Consider the following 8,969-nt stretch of genomic DNA (forward strand, 5'->3'; position numbering starts at 1 on the left):
CTTTACAGACTATTAAAACAGTACTAATTTTTATGATTATAATAATAATTAAATAAAATAATTATGAACCACGAAGCATGTGTCAGTTTATTATTGCCCCTAATTATAATAGAAACATTAAAATATAATTCATTTATTTTAATTATTTCATTCGTTTGTTTTTTTTAATAGGTATCCATTTTTTGCTCAAAGTTGATAACGTGTTTAATTTCAATAGACACAACCTTCCTTTACTCAAACCTCCTAAATGCAGCCAGCTATGTTCGAGTCACAGAAAAAATCGAATTTATGCTAGTACAGTTTCACTTAGTAAGGGCGCCATTAATCCCTATGACTTATTTTTCAGAAGAAAATTAATTGAAATTCGAATTAATTAGACAATTTGTAATGTAAAATTTGAGTTACGACTTGGAATAAATGTAAAACAGTAGGTATTCCATAGGAATAAAACAATATAGATAGAAAAGATTTCGAGTTGCAGGAATTTGCCTTATGTACATACAAAACCGACGTTTTTTTTTATCTCTAAACAGCGATAACTCTGTGCAAAATATACAAAGTAGGATCTATTGCTTAATGTATTTCATTAGAATTAAGCTAATCTCAATATTACCTTACCACGATTAAAAATGCTGCGACGCTATATAGACATTATTATAATAAGTAATGATTACGCCAATCAAGACACGTGCCTCCCGAATGCTTGTTTTACATAAAAATAAAAAAAAAGAAAACAGTCGTCGTCTGCTGTTTCCACGAATTAAAAAAAGATAAATTTTGGTGCGCATATGAATACACCGTGTATTTTAAATGTGTTTTTATTGGATAATTAAAATAGACTATCCGCACGTTCTACATTTTATGTGTGCGTACTTGAAAGTACTATCGGTTGTTTTGTTCAAGTACATTACATTTACTTCTTTTGTTTGTACGTTTTGTGTTCAAAAAATATAAAAAACGTTGATACGAATTAATAAAATCGTCAAATATAACCAATGAAATTAATAACCTATTTAGTTAATGTAGATATACAAAATGCAACACGTATGTGCGTTTTACGTTTCTTTTTTGTTTTATTATCTTATCGTGCAACACAGTTTTTAAAAAATGTCACGGGTTTTTTTATTCAGCAACTATTAATTCTATTATGTACGTAAAAAGGTTTCTGTGAAGTACAGTACTTAATGAAATGACTCATTCAAGTAAAAACCAATTTCACCCATAGCTTATTGAACATGAATATTGCTTTTAATCATATTCCAATTAACGACGAGCTTTTATAAAGGGAATATACACGTAAACCAAAATTAATATGATCAAATACTATTTGAAACATATTCAAATTCCTAGTGGTTAATATCAAATATCAATTTGAAAACCCATTGTCCATTATAAGTTATCTCAATTAAATGACAAAAAAAAAATTGTTGCTTCTGTCACACCCTCGCCGGTAATCGAACCCGCGACCTTTGGCTCGGTTCGTCGTTGTTACTATTGTTACCTCTCGTAGCTTAGCGTAAAGCCAAAGGTCCCGGGTTCAATTCCCGGCGATGGTGTGACAAAAACAACAAAAATTTTCCTTAGTTAATTTGAGATAGCTTGTAGTGGTAAAGATGTTGAGAATGGGTTTTCAAATTGATATTTAATATGAACAATATAAATAATTGACCACGAACCTATGTTGTTCGGACTATTTCCACTTAATAGTTAGATAATTTTAGATATTAGAGTCTTTTTTTCAATTTATTTAATCGGAGATCAATAAATACGTTAAACTTAGACTGACTTCCTGCAGAGCTTTTGAGATTTAACTTTCCCCCACATTGTCAACACGGTATCACTGGATGATGCTCGCCGCAGTTGTCGACGAAACGTCTGGGCCTAATAGTTCATTTAGCGATTTAGATCAAGGGCCCTCAGCGCAAATCATGTAATTCTACCAAATACCCTGCGTATTTATCTACACATTTGAAACAAAAATAATGTTATGTGGGTAGCTACCTATACATATAAATCATAACTGAATTTTCTAATTTCTTTTATTGTTTTATTATAAATACATTATCACAAATGTAGCAGGAACTCTGTGATGGCTATACATATTTATTGAACAATCAATGGCAGGGTAAACCATGTATGACCTTTTTAATCGATTTCGCTAAGGTCGATCGACTATTTTACAGTAATTTACCTGCTACACGTGTCATCTAATCTATTTTTATTTGTAAGGTTGTATTTTTTAGCAGTAATGTTTCCCTTGACGGCCTTAATAACCACAGTTTCTTCAGTTTATTATTTTCATGTAATGAGTTTCACAAAACTTAATTACATGACACATATTTCTAAATTGAATCAATGAAGCCTTCAAGTATTGTAACTCCATAATACAGACAAATAACACACAACTGAATTTATTACAAAATAGTTTAATGTACCACAATAGTTATTTCGGTACGCATGAAGAAAACAATAAGTAATACCAAAATATTTTGTAATTCAATAATATTCTATTTATTTTTAGGTATATGTATATATTTGCAGTAAATATAACGTCTTACACCCCTAAAACGAAAATTCATTTATTCACTCGATATCAGAGGTAATTTATTAGCTACTTAATGGTACTATTTTAGAAAAATTCGTTTAATTAATAACATTACTTACGTAAGTGAAGTTTCTTTATTTAGCACGGGCGAAAACTTTCAGAAAAACCGGTGTATCTGCCACACAATTCAAAAATTGAAATGAATTCACATATTTACGAATATGTACATATGTATTAAATACTATTTATTTTTTGAATTACACATACTCGAGAGAGAAGATAACGAGACAGTCGCTGCCAGAACTCAAAAATAGTACTCTATAGTATTTTTAAAGTTTTCTGTTTTATTTTTATTTAAGCGTAAAAAAATCACGTATGTATAAAAACAAGTTGATGTCCTTACAGGACCTTTGACCTTGGAATACTTTTTCATTTTTCCTGTTTATGTATATTAACCACTACACTTCTCACTTCCTAAACACAAAAAAAAAACGATGATTAGACAACTAAATTATTGAGTTTGTTGTGGCATTATCCTTTTGTGCTAATACAAATTATATTTTTGCTGAAACGATTCTACTACCTCATCATCACAACAAACTCATTTTGTGTATGACTTACTTTTTGTTAAAAATTTTACTAAAGAACAAAGCAATTATTTATATAAACGAATTCGTCGCTTTGTGTTGAAATATCGTATTTAGATAGCAAATTATGACAAAGAAAGTCGCGTTGTTGAATAATACAAGCAAGAAAAGTACATCGGTCAATATTCCCGAGTACATGGGATTTGTACTTCTCAAAGGTCTCTCACCCCTTGTTGTGTATTGTAAAGGAATTTAATGGGTGTAAAAGTATTTAGAACGATAATATAATTTATCATGTATTTGACGCTTTTACGTTGTATTAAGGTGAAAGACTCTTTGAAACCTAAACCTGTAACTGTTACGTGAGGGTACAATTAGAAAGTGTGAAGAAAGGGTTAAAAAACAAAGTGTACCATGCGAAAAAAACAACCTCGTTGTGAACGTTAAGTAAATTAATAAATAATATACATAATAATGAAGAATGAAACAATAAAAAAAAAAAATGATATCTTGAAGTTGAATTAACTCACAATGTTCAATGGTTATTTATCAAGAAAATGATATTTGCGATGTTATTTTCCTAAAAAAAACAAGGCTATGAACCATTCTTGCGATTACAATTTTACAGCTACAAATATTATACAACAAATGAAGTAAATATGTATGTAGATTTTTTACGTAAAAATTTTTTTCAGTTCTTTAGCTCTTCAAAGGAAATAAGAATCAAATTCCTAGTCCTTTTTTAAGTATGTTTAAAGAGCTTAAAAGTTGTACTACATGGTCTATTCACCCGCTAAAAAATGTGAGTATAGTCAAATAACACAAGTAGTTCCCGTAGTAGAACAACACAAAACATCAAGCCGTCTCCTTGGATCACCCATTCAGTTTTGAAACCCCAAGGGTCAATAACCGCACTAAGTCTGCCTATGTGAGAAACAAGAAAATAAAGCAAACCGAATGCGTGCAACCACGCTAGAAATTTATTGTACCGAAACGCAGAGTTCATCTGACAATAATAAAAATTATGTCCAAAATAGAACATCAATTATTCGTTCGCTTTATCTGTTAGATAAATTTCAAGTACATATAGAGACGTGAACGCATGTGATACAAATAAAGGAAAGTAAAACCAAGGAAACCCAAATTATGCAGTTATACAAATTCACGTCTGAACGGCGTCAAATGTGCCTAAAAGTGATTTAGCTAAAATAGGATAGTGTCATTTTAAACTGCAAGTTTGATACAAAACTGTAATTAAGTACTAAGTTATCAAAACAATGCCTCACAAAGGTCACATACACTATTCTGAAATTTGAAAAAGGGTTTTTTAAGAAATTATCCTTATTATCCTTGTCATTACAGTACAGTGGTAACCCCCGAAATGATCTTGGTACGAAATCAAACAATAGTTGCATAAAACAAAAAAGCATTACAATGAATAATTAGAACAAAGTAACGGGGTGTTTGTGAAATTAGACTAGTAAACTGTATTATTGATAAATTAAACTGTAATCAGTAAGAATATAACAATTTGAGTAAGTGCCATCAACAGAATATTAGGGATATCCAAACTGTTCATTCAATATTAATAATTATTTATTTGTAATTAAATTTAGATCAAAAATTAGTTTTATTAAGCTTGAAGAAGCTATTTATATTGCTTGAAGATTTGACTGGGCAATACTGACAAAGTGAAATAGCATGTTGTTTCACAGACAAAATAATTAGCAGGAATGCATTATTCAACTGTAATACTGACCAATGAAATGCCTACAATTTGTTGGAGTTTTAACAGTTCTGACGCTACACGCTACAAAAACTACTCTTGTAGAAAGTTCTGAATACTGAACTTGATGTGAATCTTGGACCAACAACAAATATGCAAACAAACTCATATGTGTTGACCTAATTTCAGACGTTCCAAATAATTAAGATAAGTTGGTACAAGTTTTCAGTATCAATTACGTATAGTTAAAAATGTTGCATTATGCGAAACAAACAAGAATTCTGTAGTAGGAGAAACAAGTAAGGTTTCCTACATTTATATGTAACGAACAGAATGACATTACCGGTTGTTTATTTAATTTATTATTTTATTTGTACATAATTGTGTTCAATTAATTTTTGCTCAATACTCCATTATCGGCCTTCATAGTGGTCACTATTATCACCCCTTTTTCCACTTTTGGAAACACTTCAAAGCTTTTTGCAGTTATAGAGTTCAAAGCAGTCGTCACAGATTCTTTCTACGTCAAACTACAGGAGGATGCGGCAACGTGAGGATACTTTTTTTTTGGTCAAAATACTCGCGTACAGTCAACGAAGAAAGAGCGGGTGCGTTCTTTATTCTGTCTTTTTCTGTAAGTGCAAGATTTACACGGAACCTCAACCCTTTTATAACGCCAGCATAAAATTGTCTGATCAGGTACTTGCGATGGATGGATAAATATCGAAAAAAACCATCAGCAAATGTGTCACCTTGAACTTGAACATCCTTATGTTAGCCGCTCTCTCCCTACTTCTACCCACTGCTGACGCAGAAGTTTTAAACAAACAGTCATCCCCATGTACATTTTTCAATTCGCGAAGGATTTAGAACAATTTTTCGCAATTTCCTCAAATTTTTGTATAAGTCAAAACGCATGGAATAATAGAAGAATTTTTTAAAGTCGTATTGAAGGAAAGCAGGGGCGCAACAAGAGGTGGTCCACGGGTGCCTGAGCACCCACTCCATTGGATTCAGATAATAACCCAACTTGAAAGTTCAGTTCAAATAGTTCAAGCTCATAAATGAGTAGCCGAACTCGATCTTTTCAGTCTTAAACACACCCGCTGTATATAAATATTTATAGTATTATGATGGAAGCAGAAGCCCCTGAAGGAAAGTGCTCCTTAACTTGTGAAGTATTTTATAGAATGCCTAATCATGTTGTAAGACTGCTACGTTATGGAAAAATTATGGTACAAGAATGCTGTAGGTACTGACACGTATACCTGAACCTGTATATCATGTACAAATGTACATGTAATATTGAAGCGATTATAAATTAATTGTATGAATGTCAGTTGCCATAGTGTCTGGCTTAAATTCAAAGCTTATGTAATAACGTTGTTATGGTTATCATCTGTTTTCCGTCCGTGTATTTTTCCAAGGTCAGATATGCTCAGTGAACATAATTCATACATATCATAAAACAAATTAACGTACATGCATTAATTGCAAATGTGCATACGTATCTGTATGCAAAGTACAATGCATTCTGCTATTGTCAACTCATGTGGATCTTGTATATTTTCCATAGATTGTTGATTTTTAATTCTTTGGGTGCAAATTACATGATAATACCTTGTGAAATAAAACAAGAAGGTATTCTTATCAAATAAATAAACGAAAGAGTTGATGCAATAGAAGGGCGAAAATGGCAAAATTTAATGGAAATAACTAAGTAATAATAGAGTTCGTAATAACAGAGATCATAATCAAGGACTTACAATTAGTTTACATGTTTTCATGATTCATCAACTAAAATAACCGGTGAGGAAAAGATTTTTAAAGTGTAGGTATTTAAAAATATTGGTCATCTAATGCTAACATATGAGAATTCACACATGGATGGTACAGTTATGAAGATACATATACATTCGAGAAAAGTACTTTCACTTTAAAGTTTTGCTATACAAACTTCCGCATTGAATCTTCAATGTTGTAGAAGTACTGTAATGAACACGCATTCAGTCAAACCATTCAGTAGGAAGCTAAAACATCTAGAATATACTAGTATCAAAAATCTGGATACAGCTAGCTAGCTACCCATTTCAGAAATGGAAGTTGAAGATTATTTTTTAATTTGAAAGATAATTGTAGATACTACAAAAAGCACAACCATCTAATCACTGAAGATAGGAATGGTGTTTCTGAAAATATGAGCAAGGAAGCTCAGCAGTCTCTATACTTACAATTACTGTGGATTTGATCAATACTACAACTAAATGAGCGTGTTTTTGTTCTCAGGACTACGAATTAAACCCAAAACATATTTATTAATGAGGATATTATTAATTGTTGGTGTATGAAAAACGATCCAATTGACTATTCGGTTGAACGGTTACAGCAATGGCAAAGTTCTAGATTTTTCTATTCGAGAAAGCAACAATAAAGCAACATTTAATTTGCAATAGGTATTATTTCAAAAAACTTTAAAAAGCATAGACAGTCCAAAACAATTTTTCTGACCAAATTACCAACTGATACCTAACAAGAGGTGATAATATCATAGTTGCAGATGGACAGACATCCAGGTAACATAAAGCTTGGGAAATATCAATAAGAAGAAATAAGCGGATACTTAAATCCTTTAAATTGCAGAAAAATGTTGCAATATATTTTTTTTTTATTAAAAATATTCGAAACTCTATAATGTCAGGAATTTGCTATCTTGAGCTGATGCGATAACATCGTTGTGCAAAGGCAATAATGTCAATCATTTTACGGTTCTTTCATTTACTGACGATAAGTAGGTTAAGTTTACTCACCACTGCTAACATAAGATGGTATCCTGAAATGGTTATGCCCAGTTGCCACGTTAATAGGTAAAACTTGACAACAGCGCAGAATTTATCGATTGTAGTGAGGATAATGGAAAACTTGAAACAGTGTACACAAAATCACTACACCACTTACTCCTTGTTTCAGAAAAATACGATCGATAATTAAATGAAACAGAAGTAATTAAAAATTACAGAAAAAGCGAAGTGTTTCTGTTTTACGCACGTATCAATAGCTTGGCCTTTTTTTATCGAAAAAGGATTATCAAGGGGGGAAAAATAACGTTTTGTATCTTAGATCTGACTCGCTCGAACTCAAAGCGGCATTTGAACATTAACTCACAAACTGATGAATTTATATAAAATTAATTAGTTTGTGTAAAGTCCGACTTCTCAACGATGCCAACACACACAGCGCCCTAGCGTAACTGACAAAAGACTAATGGCAATGGCAACCATTGTTGCATTCATGGACCGACTTCAGCCGGGGAAGCCCGAAAGGGAACGACGGGGAATTTAACAACAGCTGATTATGAGGTGTCCGCTGTGTTGTGTTGTGGTTGACCTTAATGAAAAACACGCACATAGACGTCCACAAGCCTTATTACAAGTATCAGCTCGATCCAAAACAAAACAACTTTTTCCCGAACGTACTCAGGTGACGCGGGATTATAAAAAAATATTGTTGATAATTCTACACGAATTAGAATAAGAACTACAACTCTCTAAACATAAGATAGGTACACTTAAGTAAAATATCCAATAACGGGTACTTCTTCTTAAATCTTCTCCGAAATGAGGATAACCGCAACACTCCACAGCATGAACAACAGCAAAGTACATTTAGGTGTTTTCCACCAATTAATAATGTTGGTAGGCGAGCAGTCCTTCCGGGCTCCGCTGGACGATAAGGCAGAAGGTTCTGTTCAGCCTCTTTTTAAGAATCGTGGAAATGGATGGGTAATGGTTTGGGGTAAAAATGATGGGACGGACGAAATGAAGACAGAAGAGAGTAATGGGATAACCGAGAGTATTACTGCCTAGTATTTGCTTATGTGATCCAAGGAAACCACAGAAGAACTTGAACTAGGCCAGATGGATCCGGAATCGAACTGATGTCCTTCCAGACTATTGGTCTGAATCTCTAGACCATGTCGCTCGGCGAACAACAGCAACCAGCGACTAATGTTTTCCTGTACTTACTCGTAAATCTTCTTCCAAATGCTGATAGCCTCAACACTCCACAACATGAACAACAGCAAAATATATTTTGGTGTTCCTTTCCCTAATGC

At 32.6% G+C, this 8,969-nt stretch overlaps 1 protein-coding gene across 1 annotated transcript in view; it reads right to left on the bottom strand.

Moving 5' to 3' along the window:
* The window catches only part of LOC108733596 (inositol hexakisphosphate kinase 1), a 36,000-nt gene extending 27,876 nt beyond the window's left edge, over positions 1-8,124 (bottom strand). Inside the window, exon 1 of the mRNA XM_018464819.1 lies at positions 7,666-8,124. The gene's annotated coding sequence lies outside the window, so the exon portion shown is untranslated. The remainder of the gene's footprint in view (positions 1-7,665) is intronic.
* Positions 8,125-8,969: the final 845 nt, after the last annotated feature.

The sequence above is a fragment of the Agrilus planipennis genome, unplaced genomic scaffold (assembly GCF_000699045.2).
Source record: "Agrilus planipennis isolate EAB-ADULT unplaced genomic scaffold, Apla_2.0 scaffold41, whole genome shotgun sequence".
In the NCBI taxonomy this organism is placed as follows: Eukaryota; Metazoa; Arthropoda; class Insecta; order Coleoptera; family Buprestidae; genus Agrilus; species Agrilus planipennis.